Here is a 7500-nt window from a genome sequence, read left to right as displayed (position 1 = left end):
ACGCAACTTGTCTGTGGGAACAAGGGTGCAAGGCTGATTTCCTTCTCCATTCTCACCCAAGACTAATTGGAAGACAGAGAGGAGAAGGTTGAGGACATCACAGGTCAGCAGGCCAAGCTCCTATTATATAAGAACATGGATTGATCCAGGGTAGAGAGGAGAGCTATCGCTAGCAGCCACCAACAAAAGGCTTCCGGTGGCCAGAGCCAGTGATCAACTGTTTCAACAATGTTATCCTAATGAAGAATGGATCTGGAGTCAGAGTTTTCTAAACTCAAACCCTGCTCCCTCAACCTAAGTCCGAGAGGGTAACTTCACTATAAATGGAGGTTAATAAAACCCTTTTATAGACATTTATGAGTATTTATCGACTCATAAAGGTCTGATTCCTCTTAGAAAATGTCTCTGGGCAGACATAGGCAGTGACTCTTCGGACACCCCTGCTAACCAAACGTAGTCCCCCTAACTGTCCTTCCCCATTTTTGGATCTTTCCTTCAATTTACCACATGGAGGAAAGCCCTGCTGCCCTACAGTCAGTCACCTTCCCTGGTCCCTGGTCCCTAGTCCTTGCCCTTGAAGGACAAGTCTAGCCTGACTCACACACGGGCTTTAAACATCAGCATTATTTGAAGACAGTGATCCCATTTGCCTCTTCCTTTCCTGCTGCTTTTTCTTCCTCGGAATAAACGCTTCCAATAGGAAAGCGGGGGTGTGCAGCACAGAGGAGAAAGGGGAGCATACACATAATTAAATTCCTCCTACCATGACTTTGGGATTTCATCATTTTAAAATGTTCTAATACCCTGTGAGATAATTAGACATTTGGAATGTCGCAGCCCGAGCTTGGGAACGGATCGGTCTAACCAATCTGAACGGCTCAGAAATCATCGGCTGTTAACCTCTCCTGATTACCTTTTGTCGGAATAAAAGGTAGTTTTCAAACATTCCTCCTTACCAGATGGTAGTGAGAGGCCTGACCCAGAAGCTGCCGACGAGCGGTGGTAATGAGTTCCCCCTGCCTGCACCAACTGCACATTCACTGGTGACATTTTACAGTGAGGACTTCTGGCTCAATCAATATTTGCAGGCATGAAACCTGCCAAAGTTAACATCAGGGCTCCCTTGCAAATTTGCTTAAGGCACAACTGAAAAGGCTCATAGTCCCTTCCACTGCAACTACCATCAGCCAAAATTCATAATCAGAGATCAAAGCAATCAGAGACACAAAATCCCACCCACCGAAAGGCTGTGGGGACAACTAAACAGACCGCTTTCCAAAGTCTCATGTAAATAAGTGGTGAACCAGCAAGAGAAGTCGCAGCCACATGCACTTTTAGGAAATAGCCACATGCATATATAATTTGCTTTTGTAAATTCACAAGAATTCAAACTTGAAAAGTATCAGTGAATTGTGGCTACCTACTAACTTGCACTTTTTGAAAGGCTGTTTTGCTATATCACTATACCAGCGCAGACGTCTACCTGTCTTTCCACAAGAAAAAAATAGGTACCATGAACTCCTCAAACCCTGCAGGAAAGTTACCCCAAAATATAAAATAAGAGCCTCCAGCCGTTCCCAATCAATCAATCAATCAATCAATCAATAAAAGTACAGAGACCACAGTAACTACTGGGCAGTCTACTGTCCACACTGAGGGGAAATACAGAAACATCAAAACTGAGGGGAAGATGGCAGGATAGCAGTCCCCTCCTGTGACCTGATACAAAAACAGGGTCAGCAGAAGGTAAAAACAGAACCTTCTCCAAAGAGAGGAAAAGGGCACAAGCCTCAGAAATCCCATGCGGGTGGAGGATCCCTGAGAAGTGTGGAGAAGAGGACGGGCAATGCACTAAAGAGGCTCCAGCCCAACACAGCTCCAGACAGCAGCTTCTGACCGGGAGGGCAGTAGAAGACATTAAGGTAAGCCTGGTGGCTCTGCGGAGGAGACACTGACAAACCCACTACCTTTGGGAGGAGCACACAGAACTCATGAACCTCAAAATAGTTTCCAGGTTAGTAAGACAGACAGTCCTCTGGCAGACAGGTTGGCAGTGAAAAGGAACTCCATTTTGTCTGTGTGACTGACTCCATGGGCAGGGACCTGGCATCTTGAAAGGGAACCTACCGTTTGAAACTGTACTACCCTGGAAGCTGGAGAACAAAGGAACAACCACAAGTCTCAGAGCCTGAAATTAATTTGCAACAGCCCTCCACGGGAGAGACAGCCTTGGGAGTTAGTAGAGAGAGCAGGAGGGCCAGACGCTGACAAGCCAAAAGTGCAGGCCATAGAAAGCTTGGCTGAGACCACGGAGTGCACAGAGAAGGGTAGCCTGCCCTTGGTTGCCAGGAACAGGACTCAGCAGCTAAGGCCCCCGAGACACAGCTCAACAGGTGGAGCCACAGAGCTGCCAGTTACTGCCCTAGAGCCGAGCACAGGAACTCCTGCAGGCTAAACAATGCCACATCCCGGCAGCGATACTTTGGAGGTCTTGAAAGCATGAAGACGGCCTCTGCTTGGGCAGATCTCAAGGCTATGGCTGCTTCCAATATCCCCAGTGCCTTGGGAGACACCCCCACCCCCATACACACACACACACACACACACACACACACACACACACACACACACACTAGATCATTAGCTACTCCAGGAGGCACGAGAGAAGTGTGGTCATCGTGAAAGAAGACAGTTCTGAGGAACATGAGACATTTGGGCAGGATTGGTTCAACACCAGAATAAGCTACCAGGAAGACCCAAAGCCCGACAGACTGCTGCCATGTGTGTTACCATGGATCTGTACTGAGTGTCCAGGAAGATGCTGCCAACGCCTGGTGGCCTTCTCTCCTCTCCCCCGTGCTCCCCATCCTTTCCTGTGTTGCTCTCAGAGCAGCATTTTACTTTACCATATTTTAAGATGCTTCTTATCCCCCTCACACGTTCACCTTTGACTACTGAGCAATCGTTTTTCTCTTCCTTTCCCCACGCCCAGGTTTTACTCCCACGCCTCCCCCCCACCGCCATTTCTCCTACACATGTAGCCGCACTACACTTTTACTTAGTGGGTGTCTTAGCTGCTTTTCTACTGCCATGATAAGACAGCACCACCAAGGCAACCGATAAAAGAAGGTGGTTTAATTGGGATTATGGTTCCAGGAAGTGAGAGTCCACAGTATCTCAGTCCCCCAGGAGACAAAGACACACTGGGAATGGCCTGAGACTTCTGAAACCTCAAAGCCTGTCCCTTGTGGCGCACAAGGTCACGACGCCTAATCCCTCCCAAACAGTTCCACCAAGTGGGAATAAAGTATTCCAGCACGTGAGCCTAAAAGGACTGCTCTTCACCACATTGGGATGTGTTCTTTTTCTTTGAAACAAGCAAACAAAAACACCCATCTTATTTTCTATTTCATTTCTTACATTTTTGATTTTCAAATTTTCTTTTTTCTTTTTTATTTCTTTCTTTTATCATTTCTAATCTCTACCTGCAACCTGTCAATTTTCCCCCATTCATTTATTATTTATTTATTTATTTATTTATTTTACATGCCCCCTCATACAGTCCGTCCATCCATCCCCCTCTCCTTCTCCTCTGAGAGAGTGGAGCCCCCACCCCACCGCCCCCTCATATCCTCCACCCTGGTACATCAAGTCCCTGCAGGGCTAGGTGAATCCTCTCCCACTGAGGCCAGCAAGGCAGCCCAGTTAGGGGAACAGGACCCACATACAGGCAACGGCTTTTGGGACAGCCCCTACTCTAGTTGTTGAGGGACCTGCATAGAGACATCTGCTTCATCTGTGCAAGGGACTTAGGTCCAGCCTGTGTATGTGCTTTGGTGAGTGGTTCAGTCTCTGAGAGCCCCATAAGGGTCCAGGTTAGCTGACTCTGATGGTCTTCCTGTGGGGTTCCTATCCCCTTCGGACCCTCAACTCTTCCGTAAGAGTCCCTGAATGCCATCCAATGTTTGGCTGTGGGTCTCTGTATCTGTTTACAACCTGCCTTTTTAATGTTCACATGTACGGGCAATTGCCTACATGTATGTATGCATGTATGTGCACCATGTGCCCAAGCAGGATCGATCAGGGCATTGGAGCCCCTGGAACCAGAGTTGCAGATGGTTGCAAACCATCCTGCGGGTGCCAGAAACCAAACTGAGGTCTCTGCAAGAACAGCCTGTGCTCTTGAGCACTAAGCCATTGCTCCAAACCCCTTTTCTAATTTCTCACTCTTCCCTTTCCAACCGTTCTCCTTCAGCCTTCTTCTTTTTCCTTTTCATTTATTCAGCCGTTCCCCATCCTGTCTGCTCCATCTCATCCACTCCCACATTTACCCAGTTATTTTAAATTTCATGCCATGGTCCATGTTTCTCACTTTCTTATTTATGGTCCCTGGTGGCATACTAGCAGACTTTACTTCATACCTCGCACGGTGTGATTATGTTGCTGTTTTAACCGTCTGTCTTCTCCCTTCTGGGTGGCACTCAGGATTGAGCCCTCAAATGTAAGCCTCTCAATAAAACTTCCCAAATAAAACCAGAAGAGATATCCAAACCAACAGAAATCAAATCAGCACCATGGAAAAACACACACACGTGTACACACACACACACACACGTGTATATACACACACACACACACGTGTATACACACATGCACATGCACACAGAAGCAAGGCAATATGACCCATCCATATGGTAACTCTTCATTATTGAATTCAAAGGCCCTAAAATAGACCTGGTGCTGGTAATTTCACAAGGTTTAATTTACTAAAAATAAATAAATAAATAAATAAATAACCAAAAAGGATACAACCAAACAGACAGACTCGATCCCAGTCTTGATGAAGAAAGTCGGTGACATTCAGGAAAAAGTGAGCAAAGTGAACGAGAAGATAAGTAAAATGGTTTAAAAAGTCAGCAACCTGGAAGAAAAAATTCAGTAATAAAACTGAAATCTTGAGGTAGAAAAAAATCCAGAAATGTTAAAAATAAAGACCTCTAATGAACCAAACACACAGCAGATAAAGAACAAATTAACAATAAATAAGCAGGTGAAATTTTCCCAAATCTAGAGGGAAAAAAACACATCCAAAAGAGGCATTTAGAACCCCAAACAGAAACAACCAGAGAAAAACCTCTCTATGACATACCCTAAGCAAGACATCGAAATATAACATAAAGAAACATTGAAATGATAAGAGAAAAACTCCAACTTACCTACAAAGGAAAACACATCAGAATACTTCCGATCTCTCATCAACAACTCCCAAAACCAGGAAAGCATGAACAATACATTCCAAGTTCTGGAGGTCAATAGTTACCAAGGAAGATGCCACATGCAGCAAACCTCTTTCTAAAGTGATAGTAAAATAAGGAGAATTCAAGAGAACCACAATGAAGACAGCTCACCAACCAAGTCAGCACTTAAAAAATGACCTAACAGAATACTAACCACAGAGGAAGACAGTCTGAATCACAAGGCACTGGGAAGGGCAAATTTCATTAGAATAAATGACCAGACCGGGTAGGAAGAAACACACACATCCCAGTAAACAACCAACCTCCTAATACTAATGGGGAGAAAGAGAGAGCAAACAATGGCTCAATACCAACCAGAAAAGCAAACAAACTCCCAGAAATTACAAACACCTTGGCTGCCAAGTACCTCTAGCTGCTGAGCCATCTCGCTGCCCCACTCTCGTCCTCAGGTAAGTCACTGAGACTAAAAAGCAAGAGGAAGCATCAGAATTAAACTACAATGGCGGTGCAAACCAAATGCACAACAGACCCCTCTGTGCAGGAGGACTGGGAAGCGCAGTCCTCCGAGCAGACATGGAATACACCCAGAAATGACCGCATCCGAGGCCTCAACCAAGCCTGACAAACGCAGAGACAACGCTATATTCTATTAGATCATAATGGAATAAGTCTAAAAATCATAAAAAGCATTAACTATAGAAAGGACACGAGAGGGTGGTAGTGAGGCTCATGCCTTTAATCCCAGCACTCAGGAGGCAGAGGCAGGTGGATCTCTGTGAGTTCAAGGCCAGTCTGGGCTACAGAGTGAGTTCCAGGTAACTGTAGGTCATGAAGAAATGAGGAAAGAAAGGAGTTCCTTGAGGTGGGGTTGGAGAATGGCTGAGTCAGCGGCTGCCACACAAGCATGAGGACCTGAACTCAGATCCCCAGCACCCATGTAAGAAATGGGAAAGGCGGTGTACACCTGACCCCAGTGCTGGGAGGCAGACAAAGGATTCCTGCAGCTTACTGGCCATCCGTCAAAACTGAGTGGGTGAGTTCAAGGTTCCGTGGCAGACTGTCTCAGAAGGAAAATAGAAACACATCTGACTCTGGTTCCGGTCTCTACACACACACACACACACACACACACACACACACACACACACACACAATTCCTAGCATCAAAGGAAAATTAAAAAACAACTTGCAGAACCTTTGAGATGACAGGAAATGACAAAGCTGCTTCTACACAGCAAAGAAAACAAAAACCACACTAAGAGAAAGCTCACAGTGTGGAGAAAAATGTTTGCTAACTATATATTATACAGGAGATTACTATAGAATCAACTACAAAAATTATACACCAAAAAACTATCCAATCAATGAAAATGATCCCAACAGCCAGTTCTCAAAAGAACAACTACAAAAGGCCAACAAAATACTTGGAAAGGTATTCAACGTCCTTAGTCACCAGGAACAATGGAAGTCGGCCTGCTCTGAGATCCCCTCCCACCCGAGCCACAATGGCCATCACACAGAAACAGCAATCACAGCAGCCAACAACAACATAGGGAGGGAAATAAGACCCTTACTCACTGCTGGTGGAAATGTAAACTGCGATAGCCATCTCGGAGATCCGTGTGGAAATGCATTCAGAAAAACCTAAAGCTACAACTACTATGTGACCCAGCTCTCCCGCTCCTGGGCGCTCACCCCAAGCCCCCATCTCCTACCACAGAGGTACTTGCGGGCCCACGCTTCCTGCTGCTCTGTTCTCAACAACCAGAAAATGGAAGCAATCTACATGCACACATACATACGCGACATACGAATGCATAAAGGAAATATTACACATGTGCACATGTGCACAGTGTAGTTTTCTTTATTCAGCCATAAAGAAAAATGGAACTATGTCCTTTGCTACAATGGATGCAATTGGAGATCAGTATGTTAACATAATTAGTCAGCTTCAGAAAGACAACCCCCCATTTCTCTCCTATGCAGTCTAGATTTAAGAGAGAGAAAGGGGGGGGGGAGAGACAGGGACTATGAGAAGAGAGGAGAGATCTTAACAAAGGAAGGAGAAAACAAGGGGAGGCAATAGAATCCTTGTGACATGAAAGCAAAAGGACTGTCTGCAGGAAGCCAAGCAATAAGCAAGAGAGCCACCAGGGAAGGGGACAAGAAACACAGTATAATGACACGTATGTGTGAAGTACTATAATGAAACCCATTATATTGTATGCCAACTTTAAAATTT

The 7500-nt window shown here is 45.5% G+C and overlaps 1 protein-coding gene across 1 annotated transcript in view; it reads right to left on the bottom strand.

The window, feature by feature from the left end:
• Ctnnbl1 (catenin, beta like 1) overlaps positions 1-7500 on the bottom strand; it is a 161034-nt gene that overhangs the window by 129957 nt on the left and 23577 nt on the right. The gene's annotated exons all lie outside the window — the stretch shown is intronic.

Source organism: Rattus norvegicus, chromosome 3 (assembly GCF_036323735.1).
Source record: "Rattus norvegicus strain BN/NHsdMcwi chromosome 3, GRCr8, whole genome shotgun sequence".
Taxonomy (NCBI): Eukaryota; Metazoa; Chordata; class Mammalia; order Rodentia; family Muridae; genus Rattus; species Rattus norvegicus.
The sequence above is the reverse complement of the archived record's forward strand: the minus strand, read 5'-3'. Positions and strand labels throughout refer to the sequence as shown.